Consider the following 16,623-nt stretch of genomic DNA (forward strand, 5'->3'; position numbering starts at 1 on the left):
TCGGTGGCTCAAGTAATACAGCAAACAGTCAATGTTGGGCATAAAGAAAGTAGTTAGCATTGTGTGTCATTGCCCTTTTCATATTTGTTTCTATTTCTTACCCATTCTTTTATTTATTTATTTACATTTAGGTAACTTTAAATTGAAAACTGACCATAATCATGTGTTTTATTTTATCCGAAAACATTAATTAGGTTCTTCCTATTAAATTTCTAACGCTCACCGGCGACGTTTGAAATTTCTGCATCATCTTTATCAATTTCAATCTAGTTATAGAGAATTAGAGAGAATTTGAGCCGCTTGGCTAAGAAGCGGCACAGTCATGTATATTTCATATTTACACATTTGTTATATTAGTCACACGGACTATTTCTGTGACCTGTGGTAGTGTATAATTAGTAGCGACTCTTTTAGCTTTAACTGTTTATTGACAAAGCTATATAGCTGTATCGTTTGGAATATGCCATAGATTAATAATATTTCTTTAGATCTTCAGTTACCAATATTTTAGTAGTATAATTGTAGCAAAATATTTCCTCCATTATTGGTAGCTCAATTTTTAAAACGAAATATCGTATTTGTAAAAATGTCATACTATCAATTAGAAGGAGAGAGAGAAAGGAAGTTGTGGGTGATAAGTTGGTGCCCATGTAATACAGTTCCTAACATATTCTGAACAAGGCTTAAGTACTTAGTGTAAGTCAGCCAGCTAGACCTATGTTCTTGGGTTATCTTAAGCTGTTGACTAAAGGAGAGACCTTTAAACTAGCATACTCTTCTTCACAATACTGTAAAATGATCACGTGTATATATTATATATTTTAACAATTACAAATTTTTATCTTTAGATTTTGGGAATAATAGGAAGTTTGATAGATTAATTGGCCAAGCCTTAGCGAAACCAAAAATTCGAGGGCATGAAAATTTTCAATTTTGTCTCAATGTCTGTCTTTTGTCTATCTGTCTGTCTCTTCACACGATATCTCAAAAACATCCTGACATAAAATTTAAATTGCTTTTGGAGTTTCATTTCTATAAAAGTGCCACTGATTTATAAAATGGTGCAGGTCGCTCGATCGAATTCGGCTGAACGTTAGCGAATATTCTTACATGGTTTTACGGGTAACTATGATGTCAACGAGAAACTAGCAGAATAAATATATTTTAAAACAAGTTCAATATATTCAAAAGAGGCTGCAATATTAACGCATATAGCCTTACTACCTCATGACATAAAAAAATCATTATCTGGGGATTTGGTGTGTACACTTTGCTTATTTAAATACTGAATTGAAACTCAATTTTCTGAACAAAGTTGTGAATGAATTGTGGTTTAGACTTACAATTTTGCATTAAACTTCAAACTACATAGACAAGAATGAATTTTATGATAGTATGTATCCAATAATAAAACTTTTGCCGAGCGTTATTGAAAGCACTGTCACTCAGTAGCAATTTCTCATTTGTTTGTCTGGAGATTTAAAACTTTCATTAACGTATGATTATCAATCTTTCCATCTGTATATAATGAAATAAACTATAGACTAGAAATTTTTCACTAAACCTCAATGAAACCTGTTACTCGACACATAGAGGGGAGCACTCTTACCTTGTTACCTTCTTTAGAATAGAATCAGTATAAATGTATGTTCATTAAATTGTGTGATTTCGGCACAAAACTAGGCGTATGCTCCTTTATACCGTTAGACGTATTCTAACAACGGAAACGTGAAAAGCATTGTTTTACACCAAACGCTCTCTCAGTGTTAGCCATCTGTCTGCACTGTTTGTTTACGTGAGACAATATTTATGAACCTGATTTTCGTTCTCCAGTTGTAACATACTACACATGATTCACCTTCATTGAAGGACACATTTTACTCCTGGTATCTTCGGCGTTTACCATATAATATTACTTATCTTTGGGAACCTCAATGCTATATTCATGTCATATTATAGATGGAGTTAATCAATACATTTTATAAAAACTTAATATTATATCCATAATTTAAATTCCAAATTATGTATATTAAGTGAGCTATATTTAAACATTTACACAATTTGTTAATGAACATAAGTAATCATGTAATCAAATGCTAAAATATTATTTAATAATTACCATTAAGTTGACTAAATTAATGGTATGTTCTGTCTGCCCTATTTTGAAAGGTCCACATTTCACTAATTTCAATTATTGTAAATATTTCTGTAACAATAAAAATATATTATAAAAATCCCATTAAGACGTTAATACAAATTGTGATGTAACTATTTTAAATACTATTGAGATCTGAGAGTTGTATTGGTTCCTTCAAAACATATAATATTAATAATATTAAAAACAAAATGTATGCTCAGAATATTGTAAACATCTAATATAATTTTGTTTTCATGGTTAGCCCACCGATATTTCTTTAATATACAATGTTTTAGTTGTATTGGGTACCGATCTTGGTCCTCAGGGTTACCACTCAACAAAATGAAAGGACGCTTTTCCTGTAATAGGAAGAATAAACATAACACTACGATATATTTATTCTAAGTATATTCTTTTCCAATCCCATACGTCTTCAATGGCTATAAATAACACATAAGTAAAGCTTATCATTCATTACGCGATTTAGAAATTTGTTAAACATTAATCAATTACAGATTACCAACATTTAATCACTTTTCATTGTAATTAAAAGCGATTAAACATAAGGGTGCACCATATCACGTGTACCGTAACAGCCTTCACTGAGTGTACATGGAAATATTGAAGTCTATAGCTTATTGCATTCTTGAGATTTCCTGTGGACATACATGCAGGATGATAAAAGAGAAATCATGTACATTTACTGGGTGATCATTTTCAATGACGCCCAGCCAAATTCCATAGAGTAACATGTTCTCCGAACACGATGTTGCCCATATTGAAATGAAGCAAAACTTCAGGTTTATATAGGTCAGAGATGCAACAGATAGAAATGTAGTGTTTCCAGCCCCTCGAGTGTTAGGGTTTGCTCGTCAGTAACTTAGTTATTCACTAACTTCTAGGTGCTTCTAAACGCCTGTGTATGAAGGTAATTGTACAGAATTGTATTGGCCCCTAGCTGCGTATAAAACACCTTAGAGCTATTATAGATTACAATCTAGACCATACAACTTGCATGGGTAACCATAATAGCAACAAAACATTACAGAGTAAATATTTGTAAAATTTATATTTAAAATTATTATACTTAGGAAAAATTAATAATGTTGAGATTTAATATTAAAAGCTGCTGAAAAGATTTTATTTCAGTGCATTCTTGCGTTTAAGTACCCTCCGCAACTCACCATAATTGTTATTATTTAAACTAAACTGTTATTCTGTTAAGAAATACTAAATTTGTATATGTTTGTTAGTAATTTCTTTACAAAATGTTCAGTATCAAATTACCGTTGTAGCCCTTCAAGCTGCAAACAAGGGCTAAATTATAGAACATAAAAAACGTATAATTTATCTTTGTTCTTAAATATTTTATTTTAAAATAATTTACCACATAAGCCTATACCTAGAAATCTAAATCTTTTTAAAGATATTAATTACTTGCTGATGTAGAATATAAGGTAGGGATAAACTGTAAACGAAAATGGATTTAATTCAGGTGAATAGTCCTAAAAAAGTACACTTACTCCAGAATAATCCGATAAAGTAGTTCGGAAAACTATGTCACGTAAAACGTCTCAACTGTGGCAAAAAGAAAACAAAAAGTTCAGAGCGCGCGGCTTAAGTTTTTATACTACCTCCATCCCACTAATTTTATTACGTTCACGTTAGATCTGATTGGGACAACATTGTACCTTTTACTGGCTCTTTTATATCCTATTGAATGAAAGCTTACAGTACTTTTCCTTACAGTGAAATTAAATTTTAAAAAATATAGTTAGACTCAAATTTCATGAATAGAATATTCTATAGAGTCAATCATTTCTTTTGTCTTAAAACACATTGAATTGCATAATTGTTTATTTTCTAGTAATAAGTTGTAGTTTTTAAAGTTTGTTTAACTTGATCATGGTTTAAGTTTTTTTGTAAAAGATGTTTTATTTACAATGCGTAATCGTTTTAATCGCATTTATAAATGTTTCTGAACTGATATATACTATATTAAATATGTTTAAAAATAAATAATATTCTTTTAATGACCTTTTCTTATAATTTATTAAAATATTTCACAGTATATTTGTCAGTTAGCTAGTTGGACGAGGAAGAAAATTAAACTTAATCTACATTTATGTTATTTAATATGTAAACCAAAGCACATTAGCAATAAATTTTCCCTTTCATTTCCGTAAAAAGGCTATAAAATTAATATTTACACGTTTCGTCTTATCTAATAATCGTATATGTTACCATAATTGTGATAATTAAAAATAATTTAATATTTTCAGATAGAGTAGGTTAATTTATATAAATAAATAGTTATTTCATGAATCAGATTTAAAGTTTCTTGCAATTTCCATTATTTTAAATTGGATCATTACATAGTTTTCTCGTATTTTGAAAATATTCTGAGAAGTCAAAAACAAAATTGTAAAACACACTACAATTGACTTATAATTTTTATTTTCTGACAGTCATTATTACTTATAATCGATAGCCAAGTTAAATATACTGTATGAAAACATTCCCATATTCCTAAGCAAAATGTATAAAACAAGCCTATAAATCTCAACTTTACATCAGGGTGGTTAGGTTTAACAACAGGTCGGCACTCAGACAACACCACACTTAACCGAGTCTCCTGAAATGTCAAGAATGTTTACTCACATTGACAACATTCCTAGTTTGTTGGAATCCCTTTCTGCATAACTCGTAAAGTTGCATTTGTCTGTCCTTAATTTAACTTGACAAAACACTACAACTAGACTTTTATTTAAATTTGTGTTCTCAAAAAGAATACAATTTTCATTCCTTCACCATCGCATTACTTCGTAGATCCAACGGTTCTAAATACTGTAATTTATTGTAAAAATTGGCTTCAATATATTATATAAGCCAGGAAATATAATGATTCTAATTACAAAATTAGATACATAAATTTTTCATGAAACAACAAAATTAAAAATTTGTGGTAACATGATCGTCTCTTCAGACGAACAGATCTCTCCAGATTTCAGGAATCAAGTCTATAACAGCGTCTTATTCCACATTCTGCACTAAGAGGAAGGTGAACTGGAGCTTAACTCAACATTCACATTGAATCAACCATTCCTACCATAGCTACTTTATGTGCAGAAAAATCGTTTGCTCCACTGAGATCATATCTAAAACATTGTAGGTGCACTCGATTGTGTGCCTGATTAGCCAGCGAGAATGCCTCTTCATCCAGATTACAGTATATTTTGTAGCCTAGGTGTTTGAGATTAAACCCATAGAAAGAGTTCGTTTATAGCTTTTACGTCACTCTTCAGATGAGTCAAGATTCCAAACGCTTCACTAAGAAGAAAGTGAATTGAAGCTAAACTCAACATTCACAAACTATACTATAGTCTGAAAATTTAAAAAAATATTATTTATCTTGATTTGAAACTAGATACCTCATATCAAGATGTTTACCATCCACATAAGAATATATTATATTTTAATAAAAGTGAACGACATTGTTTATTATCTGAACACAAATTTTAAGTTTTTGCATCTCTAATAATCATTTCTCCTTATAATATGATGTTTTACAACTAAAGTTTTGAACATATTATAAAAAGAGTCTTGTAACAGCATGTAGCTCTTAAATATTTTATTTAGAAAAACAAAACTTTGTATATGAACTCAGGACGTAAAAGATACCATGTTGAGGCTTCTCTCATGAGCTCCGTGAAAATTCCTAATTGCAATCGTTAGCAAAGTTTATATACTTTTCAAGGTCTTGATTGAGATGTAGAATAAGTTTTGGACAGCTCTGCAGTAATAGCTCTTATCTAGAGATTTTAATACTAGCCCACTGTTGTACTCGAGTATTTGTAGAATAAATATTTTTTAATAACTGTTCAACGTTCAACGAGTTGAAATATATAGTACATTTCTTATAATAATTTAAATCCATTGATACATTTTACACACTACTGTTTATCCAGTAAAATTAATAATGAACATGCGTATCATATAAAAATAATAATAAGGAATGTATCTTGTTTATATTTAATCTAAAAAAATCTTTAAATAAAGAATTTCAAACATAGTGAAAATTCAAGGATTTGAAAAGTTGTCATGGGAATTTACGGAATAAACTAACGACGCACGATTTGTTTCTGTGTCCTTTGAACCAAGGGTATTAAGCACAAGAGACATACTCGTTTTAACTAACCTCCTCATCTGTATTGGCGTAGACAATACATTAGACCAATGTAAAAGTATTCACTCACTAACATTCATAAAAATCTCATGTGCCATATTAAACTCAGTGTTGCTTATGTACAAATGAAGTTTTGTGCAAAATTTCAAGTGTGTAATATCGTTTTCAAGATATTATGGGAGCAGAAGAATTTTTCTTGCTCCACGAAATTAGGCTTCAGACAGTTAAGTCTTTTATCTGAACAAGAACTGTTAGAAGCTTTTACTGTGTTAAATCTTTAATGCAAGAAGTGGAATTGAAATTTATAAATGTTTATAAGAGTTTACAAATTTATCTGATAAAACATTTTTTTAAATATTTGATATAGCTGACATTAATCATTTTATTTCAGTGCTGTAGAACATAAAAGCCAAATTTTATTTGGATTTTTTTGTCAAAATTACACAAAAAATAATTTTTAGTTGTTGAAATGATAAATTCTTAACATGTTTATGAAACTTTTACATCGTTTTAATATTCATATTAAAAGATCAAAAATTAATTTTTGAATTTTTATTCAATTTTACTATTATTAAATTTAGCTTTTATAATGAAGGCAAATAACTTTTTTCAATACTTTATTATTTCACAAAATTTTAATTTTACACATTAAACATTTCTTTATATTTAGAAACCAATGACCGAGATAAATGATTACAGATGATGCATTAATTCAAAGTTACATAATATAAGCAAAGTTCGTTATTAGCTAAATAACCAACATTGACGAGTTCTCAGCTTTACAAGGCATCATTAAAAAGTTGTTGAAATCCACATTTCAACGCCAAGTGTCAGCTTTTCACTCCAATGCTAACTCTAAACCTTTGTATGAGGTTTCATATTATACATAAATACACGGCTTGACAGTTTATCCAAGATTAAAAGACACATTTCTTTTAATTATATTTACTCTCAAGCAATAAAAATATTATATTTATTATTGTGTAGTTGTGTGGTATGATAAACACATATATTTATTTCCTCTTCTAGCCATGTCCCTAAATGTATTATTTTTTAATGCATTCAAATTTTAAAGAACTATGAGTAAATAAAGATGCTTTGAAGTGTTCGTACATCAGGATTTCGACAGGACAACTAATTGATAACATAGAAGTACTTTAACAGGAAAACCTAAACCTAAAATAAAGTGGAAGTTATTGCAAACCTTCGGACCTGTGCTACACAATTCGTAAGTACTTTTTTAGCTATCTCATTATCTCTTTTTATAATATGATAAATAATATGTTAACTTAAAAGCTTTCGTCGATACTTTCTTAAATTGCACATATATATGAACTATAATTTCCAACCAAAGTGATTTTGCGAGGAAGACACAGTTTATTTATTCTGTATAATTATTACTCGTGTATACAAAGCTATTAGACATATCGGATGAAATTCAGCAACATAGTAAACAACAGACCCGAGTATATCGAGAGGTTGATCGAGATGTTTGTACGTATCACCAAAAGTGCTTGCACCAGGCCCTTTGAAATTCTTCCTCTACTTTAATTTTATTCTACTATTATTTGTTGAGTTTATTCTTGAATAAAGCATTAATTTAATAGTTTTATAGCTGTCTAACCGTCTCAATGTAACTTCTGTTTACACCAAGATTTAAACACTTATATATTTTAATTTCCTTTACTCCCAAATGATAAAAATGTTTTGATTTTATGTATTTAATGAACTCACTACTTAATGAACTCACTACTTAATGAACTTTGAAGCTTCTTAAATTTATAGTTAACGTTTATTTAAAGGTATGATTTCCAAAAATAAGATTTTTACCACCTCCTCTTGAGATATTTCTAAAAGCTAAGATTGCACCTCTTAACAGTTCACTCAACATAGAAATAAAAGAAGTAAACATTAATACCATTGCAATTTAAATAAATAGGTGATAATATAACTCCACTAATATTTCTCAGTGTTGTATCATTATTGTAAATTACACGTCTATTACCTTCACAAAGATTAAAATAGTTTTTCCATCAGCCATGAGTGATCCTTGATTTAACGATGATGAACGCCATGACTTCGATATTAATCAGACATATCCCAACATAACACATAGTGACTTCCATGATATTATTAAAATAGTTATAGAACCAACATCAACTCTTTTTCTGGTTTGCTTCATATTTTTGTATTAAACATCTCGTATTGTGTACAAAGAATTAAACATCGCAAATCCGCTGTAAACACGCTTCTGTATTTTGATGGACAGTATTTCAGTCCCATGCAAAAACATTTTAATGCTTTAATTTTACTTCTTAAAAAAGTCTTTATGTTAATTATTCGTAAGTAATATTTTCTGCAGTGATAATGTATAATAGTTGCATAACAGTAAAACTGTTTATGCAACAGTTTAATAAAAAAAGAAATATAAAAGAAATTAAAAAATGTTTTTTGTAATTTTTGATTATAATATACAGCACTAATTACGACATAGGTAGAAATAGGTAGTACTATTACCATCAATCATTTAAATCTAGAGAGGAATGTTTAAACATCATAGGATACATTGTGTATAAACATAACATTTATTATTCCCATTGTAATACATTTCAATATAGAATATTAAGATATAGCCATCAAAACCAAGAACGTAGCCAGGAAAAACATATTTGGGAGGGGGATCAAGACCGTTGATATTTTTCCGCATTAGATAGTAAGTAAGGCTCAATTTTGTTCCTTGACACGTTGCTATGTTGAGAACGATCTTTCGTCTTGACATGTCAGTAATACGGAATTATTTAAATAATAATAATTGTTTATTAAGAAAGTAATTGATAGTTTTAAGTTGGTCCGGAACCCATTGCTGGCTATGTCCTTGATCATAACTAAACACCTCTGATGTGTTATACGAGGCTGAGTTAAACACCGATCTCCGGTACAAGTGTGGTGATATCAGTTAGACAAATTGAGCAACCTTAGCCACGAAGATAAATTTCCTCTGGTTATGTTCGTAAATATTAATTTTGAGGAGTGTAATAGTTATTAAGCCGAGAACTTTTTGTAATTATTAATATTGACATATATTTTACAATAAATATAAATGATTTCTTTTTGGTTTTTATAATTATATCCATGTTTCATGGCGGAGAAAGCAGTTTTTGTACTATTAATTATTGCCTTGGTTTAATGCTAATTATTTTGGGTTTGTTTTAGGCGGACTCGTTTTCAAAATTTTGTGGAAAAATTTTGCAGGAAATAAAATTTGTGGACGTCTCTTCGTAGCCAAGATAATTTCGTGATTATCGGCTTTCATAATCATCAGCACCCGTGGAGGCAAGATTCGTAATCCAGTGAAAAGAAAATATTTGTATTAGAAAAACTATTTGGGTTACTTTGTGATATCAAGAAGGAAGTGTTCAATATATCTAGGGATAAGAGGACTATATTTTCTATATAAGACTGTATGGGTTAAAAAGATCAGTCAGCGATATTCGTCGAAAGCAAAGTGCCAGTAAATAACACCAGTGTTGTAACAATGTATTATTGTCGGCTCTGAAGAAAGTGCACACCTCCCTGTACTTTGGTACACGATATGAAAGCATTATATAACGTCGAATTATTTCTTTAGTTAAACTTAGCAACAACTTCTGAACATTTAATTCAGCTTAACTTTTCATACAATTGTGTAAAGATGTTGTAACTATAATTAATTTTCCACAATAAATTAATCTTACGTTAGTTTAACTTGCTTACTAAAACTTTGCTTTATTCAAATCTATAAAATACAATAATTTTACTTCTTTGGAGTATTTTATTCTTTACGGCAGCCACTGTAATTTAGTAGACTATGTTATTGTATTTTAATTGTTTCAGGATTAGTCCTCGCAACGACTCGAATTGAAATGAGTTCATTATTACCCCAGAGATCTGAAACATCATAACGTTGAGATAAAGAGAGTATTTTATCTCTAAATACACCCTCAAGGGTGATAATATTTAGCTGACAACGCAATTGGTGGAAATTCGTTTACTTTTGTATGGCATAACTATACAACTTCTTTTGTACAGTAATGTTTCATATTACTATTACGTCCATATTGAATCAAACCGAAGTCATTGCGTTCCTAAAATTGAGCTAAAATTTACAAACTATGGTGCTTTGCTAAAAGTTATAACTTCAAGAGTACCCACTCTCTTATTTAACTCTCATTCATGGGTCTCATGCGTAGTGTACGTAACAAGGAATACTCTACACCACATAAGTGTCGCGTGCGTATAGCAGGTTTCGCAGTGGTTACAAGCAAAGTTAAAGGCTTCATTCTTGAAATTTCTTGTGAATGTTCGTACAGAAAATAAAGTTTTACATCCCTTAATCACATAAGAAAGAATTTTGCTAACATAGGCTCTAATGAAACTCCATAAAATCTCATAGATAGAAATGTGCCGTCGTAGAATTCATCTAGTATATGCAGAAATTAATATTTATTCCAAATATGAAGTTTACATATTAAATATTTTTTTGATATATTGCAGAATGATACATATTGTGTTAATATGTAAATGTTCAAATTTCATATGATTGTACTCAGATTGTTTACAAATTTATTTTTCTTGATTTTTGTCGGTTATCCGAAGATATAATGAAAAGATGTTCGCTAAAGCTCAGCTAAGTCCCATGAAGTCACACCATTGCAACCATCATTGTAACACCATCATTTAAACACTATCATTGAAACACCATCATTGAACTCAATCTTATCTAAACATAAATGGATTTCATGCAAAATTTCAAGACTATTGGTCAGGTCATTCTCCAACCCCAGGAATACTTTTGTTAACTCTAAACCAATATTAAACACTTAATGAAATAAAATCCACTTTTCATGATTTCTCTTGCATATAAAATCATCTATAAAAAGTTTATTTAATTTTAAATCATTTAAACATTTGTGGCTTTATTAAATAATTATATCGATAATCAGGACGGAATCATGGTTTTAAATTTGGGATTTGGATCCATTTATTATTCTCGTTAATCCATATAAGTATGTTATTTGAGTAGAAAATATCAAAGAGTACTAGATGAAATGAAATATCTATTAAAGTAGAAGTAAACTCAGTGTTTTAGGATGACAGACTAAAACAAAGAGAAATAATATTTATTGAAAAAAATCAAGATAATAGAGTCATTGACTGAAAGGAAGTGGTAGGTCGATAAACGTTGCAAGTGATCTTTTACTTTAAAAACAAATTACTACTTTTAAAGCTACTTGATGGCCGACGTAAAGTTTTAATGGAAAGACATCACTGTAATGACTCCTTTTAAGTAATTTGTGGTTTTAACAGCCAACGCTTTCAAACTATTCAGCTATGGTTCAATACATTCAATGTTTATCAACAGAGTACTAATCATAGATATAACATTAGAGTTATTTGATATGATGAGAATATTGAAGCTGTTTCTATTGGCTTTTTGTTAGTAAGGCCAATCACCCGAGGAGCTGAAAAAATCATTTTTGTCTGTTTATATGTATGTCTGTACATACGATATCTCAAAAATGAACTAACGTATAAACTTTAGATTATGCATAAAGATTAATTTATATATAAGCAACATCAAGTTTTATGATTGTACATTTCATTCCATTAGATTTGGCTGATTCAAATAAGTAAACGTGTCTAAGAATAAACGAAATTGTAAATAAACTGAGTAAAATCAAAATATATTTGAACCTATGACGTAGGAAGACATTCAGTCTATTTCTCAGCAAGATATGTCGGGTAGGATTACATATCCAGACTTTTCTGCATAGAGAGGATGAATCCTAAGGTGGTGCATTTCTAGCCATATTATTCTGTTGATAGTCATCAGAAGCCTAATAAATTGAGATATAGACTTCAAATTTCACATAAAATTTTAGCAAAGCATATTATACGACACGTGAGTAGTGTACTCGTACCTTGTTTAACTTTGAGTTTAAATCTAAACGTGTGTCAATTTTGTTCACAAATTAAGAAGTAAAGTACATAAGGCTTGGCAACTACTCATGTTCCAATAGTCTGTACATACAGACTGATGTTCTTCTTTTAGTTGTCCCTTATAACACTAGTAGAAACCCATGATTGGTTAAAGGTATCCAAAAAAAGAGCGAACACATAGAAAAACCCGAAAACCCAAACCGATATCAGCGTTAAAATTATGTGCTGCTTAAAATATATTATCTGTACGTAAAAACTACAATTCATAGTCATTTTAACCACAATTTTGGTTGGAAACATTACGAACAAAGTACTGTGAACAATGTCATTTCTATTGGATACCCAATAAAAAGATATTTGAAATATAAATCATATACCTCTACATTTCTTACATTTTATTTAATTAAATATAAATGGAATGTTTCAACGAATTTTAAATTAGATTTGAAAATAAATATACTAATTACTAAATAACTATTAATTTATATTATATGTAACTTATTTAATTCTTACATTTAATAATATACACATTTGTTTGACACATATGTTGTAACTGCACAAGATTTTTATTGAAATTTCGGTCACAAAACCGAGGTTACTATTTGTGATAATGTGAGTTTAAATTAAAGTATTCAAACGTTGTATTCAAGCCACATGTGATATGTGTGATGTAAATTGAATGAAAAGTCTCAATCATGAAAATATGAAGCCATCATCTGTGGCACATAAAGAAACAGCATAGATTCAATTCAATTTCCTGCTAGAGATTAGGATTATCTGCTTATTCTACCATCGCTTCCATCTCCTGCTGTTGCCTTTCGATTAGAAATTCAATAACATTTTCTGTAAAACAAACGAAGGTAAAGCTTCTAAATCCTGTATATGTAAACTTTACTCACCTTTTACTTTAAACGGTATAATTTTAAATCAATTAAACAAATAAACAAAATATACATAAAAATTAATTAATTAAATCGGGCCGTATTCAATTATTCAAAAGGAAACCTTTTTCCATATTTATAATTTACGTAATAATGTAACGTGAGTTATTAAAATGTCAGTTATTTGCTCAAACTTTGAAATAAATACAATCTTTCAATTTTATACGAACAACTATGAAATTAACTTATGAGCATGCTATCCGTAAAAATATACTCATACAATTTGCAATAGTCTTTATTGGAATGTGATAACTATGTGCCGTTTTCATGTTTCAGGCATTATTATGTAATATATTTTCTTTTCAAATAATATATACAATATAACAAACCTTGTGCAGTAAGCCTCTGCGTCTAAAAACCTGGAAAGAATAAAAATACAAGTTTGAGAATATTGTAGTAAAATCGATTAACGTACTTCTATTTCTTATTGAGCTCCAATATTTTAGGCGTAACTAAGGCCCTATCTCAACATCCAACATTGACAAATGAACTCAGCAGACATACATCTACTGAACAAATGAACATTCGTAGCCACCATGTATCTACTCCATCGTTGTTATACGATGTAGAAGGCCAAAGCACTTCACCTTTGACATAACAATGTATTAAAAGTATCGTGTAGGCCATACCTCCGAATCAATGTTGATAAATTAATATGGCCAATACTATATTAAGATAAAAAAATAAACTATAAAGAAATATTTTTTGTATTTCTATAGAAAACAGAAATTCGTAATAATTTTATACAATACTAAAAGTTTTAGCAAATCATTGTCTATATAAGTTTAATAATTAGATACTATATACTATTTATAAAAGATAAAGGATGCCTTCCCAGTCTAGTGACATCAAACATTGTGAATTTCAGGAATATCCTGCACATTTAATTTTAGGTGTATCAAATCTATTGTGAGAGGACATCCTAGAAGATTATAAGCATGAATATAGAATACAGCGTTAGCGTTTGAGAAGAGTTGCAAATATTTTCTTGAATTTTAAATATAAATTGTGCTAAAATCCGAAGAGTTCTATTCTAAATTTATTTGAAATATCGAGTTTACAAAACAAATTTACATTAATCAAGTTTTTGTGTGTATTTACTTGTTTTATTATAATAAAGAGCACATTTTTGTTCTTAATACTATTCAGGTAACACTTAAAAATATCTTTACCAACCTAAACAGAACAAAAAAGACAGTAATTTTTTATACTTGACTTTAAGTAAGATTAATAATAAAATCTTATCATGTATACTAGTTCTATCATTAATAAGCATCAGATGAAGAACTAGAATACTCGATTAAATTTTGAATAGATTTTTATTCCGGCTGTTACAATCTTATTATAATAATCAGATGTTCAGTTATGAATTACATTTACCTAAAACAACCATTAAAAGGGGTTTCCCCAACACCAAACCAATTTATGGACATTGAAGTGAGATTCAAACAGTCGTAAACTCTGAGTAAGAGCAAGAACAACACTACATCCCGTAGCAAAGGATTTTTACGAGCGATTTATATGGACACAATATTCAGTAGTTTGAGATACGTGGAATGATCTTATATCAGTACCTCTTATGCATCTATATGTTTTATTTTATTTATTTTCGTATTTATATTAAGATTAATTAGTTTATCAGACCGATAATCATGTTTGTGGATCTCCCTGCGATACAATCACGAAGGTGTTCTATGAGTTCTGTGGTAGTGCAACAGTTCCAAAAATAAATTAAATCATCAAAAATATTCTGTTTATACAGTATGATGTTCTAATGTGTTGTATACGTCATAATTTGGCTTGCTTTACACCGAAAAATAGTAAGCCATATGAATTTAATCGTCCAAAGTTACAAACATTTTCTAGAATACGTCATAAATAATATACAGAATGTTCCTTGTCGGATATATGAGTGATCGTTGCTATTACTATAGTAAACTTATTTTTAGCTATAGTTGGACTTTTTTAAGTTTTTGGTATTCTGTCTGTATGCATTTTTGTTTTGTTTGTATTAAAACATACTTTTAATTAAAGTCCTTCCACATATAATAATAAAGTTTTCTATGGATCTTAATGTATAGTTTAAAAGTTTACGATTTTACATGTACCCATTTCAAGATGGCGGGTCCTAAAGTTTATTGTCTTAAAATAACTGAAGGCATAAGCATTTTGTAATTAATTTCAAAGACATATAATCAGACAGAAAAGAAATTTTAGTATTCTCAGGCAGGTATATTAAATTATTTGGCAGCCTTCTAAGTGATAGACTTCAATAACACTTAGTTAAGCCGGATAGATTTATTATTTAATTCGAACTAACTCTTTTCTGTATAGAAATGATGTTTCGTGCAAACTTTTAAATCTACAGATGAAATTGTTCTCAATATATCATAGTTAGGCTGTACAAAGTCTCAGTTATATGCCCGTCAATCCTGACGTTGCTAATGTAGAAATAAAGTTACATACAAAATTTTATTCATAGCTCAATTCTTTCTTGGAATATCACCATGAGTCATAGACTTTACATCCCTCAGAAAATCCAATGGAGGGACAGCATTGAACTATTAACTTGTCTACATACAAATAAACTGATATTGATGTACCAGATAGAACTCACCAACAGATTCACCAAATATCACACTATAGTATGAAGTTAAAACGTCATATAATTGATTTCAACCTGTTCAAAATTGTATTTATTCTATGAATGTCACTTTTACTTTATGGTTACCCGTAAATATGTTTGCTAACGCTCAGCAAAATCCATAGAGTGGAATGCACAATAAGCGAAGTAAATTTTTCCTGTACAAAAATGAAGCGTCATGCAAAATTTAAAATCTGAGTTTAAGAATGATGCAAATATCTGTTTCACATTATGCATAAACTGAACATTAAATTTTACATCACTTTCTGTGATGTGTGGAAGTAGTGCAACGTTAACAAAGTTCACTCAAAAGTTAATTTATTTCTATCTGGGCCATCAAGCATTCAAAATGTGGTATATAAAAATTATTTTATATTGAATACTTGCAAAGTGTGCACCTGGCTACACGATGATATCTCTCTAGAGGCATAGACCTGTTATTATCGTGAGGAAAGTATTATTTGACTGTATATAAAAAAAAACTGGAAAAATGTGAAACTCCAAAAATACCAAATATGAAACGCAAAGTAGAAAACATAATTGTAACATAATAAATAGAGAACCATGCGACTAAATATAATTATCAATATTAATGAATTTCAAGGTCTTTCCGTAATATTATAGAGTTCATGTACAACATTAAGTTATTAGTCTCCCTGATCATAAAGACCTACCAGACTTTAGCATTTCCTAGCAATCTGAAATGCGAAGCTCAAAATAGGCTTATGTTATTGGG

General features: G+C 29.5%; 1 protein-coding gene across 5 annotated transcripts in view; it reads right to left on the reverse strand.

Annotated features, from left to right (window-relative positions):
• LOC124354982 (adipokinetic hormone/corazonin-related peptide receptor variant I-like) overlaps nt 1-16,623 on the reverse strand; it is a 209,146-nt gene that overhangs the window by 142,246 nt on the left and 50,277 nt on the right. For 2 of the 5 annotated variants that reach the window (XM_046805821.1, XM_046805824.1), the window contains exon 2: nt 13,573-13,602. The exons of 2 other annotated variants lie outside the window; for them this stretch is intronic. The gene's annotated coding sequence lies outside the window, so the exon portion shown is untranslated. Of the gene's footprint in view, nt 1-13,572; nt 13,603-16,623 lie in introns of those variants that run through there. One more of the 5 variants, XM_046805828.1, reaches the window with a different exon arrangement.

The sequence above is a fragment of the Homalodisca vitripennis genome, chromosome 2 (assembly GCF_021130785.1).
Source record: "Homalodisca vitripennis isolate AUS2020 chromosome 2, UT_GWSS_2.1, whole genome shotgun sequence".
In the NCBI taxonomy this organism is placed as follows: domain Eukaryota; kingdom Metazoa; phylum Arthropoda; class Insecta; order Hemiptera; family Cicadellidae; genus Homalodisca; species Homalodisca vitripennis.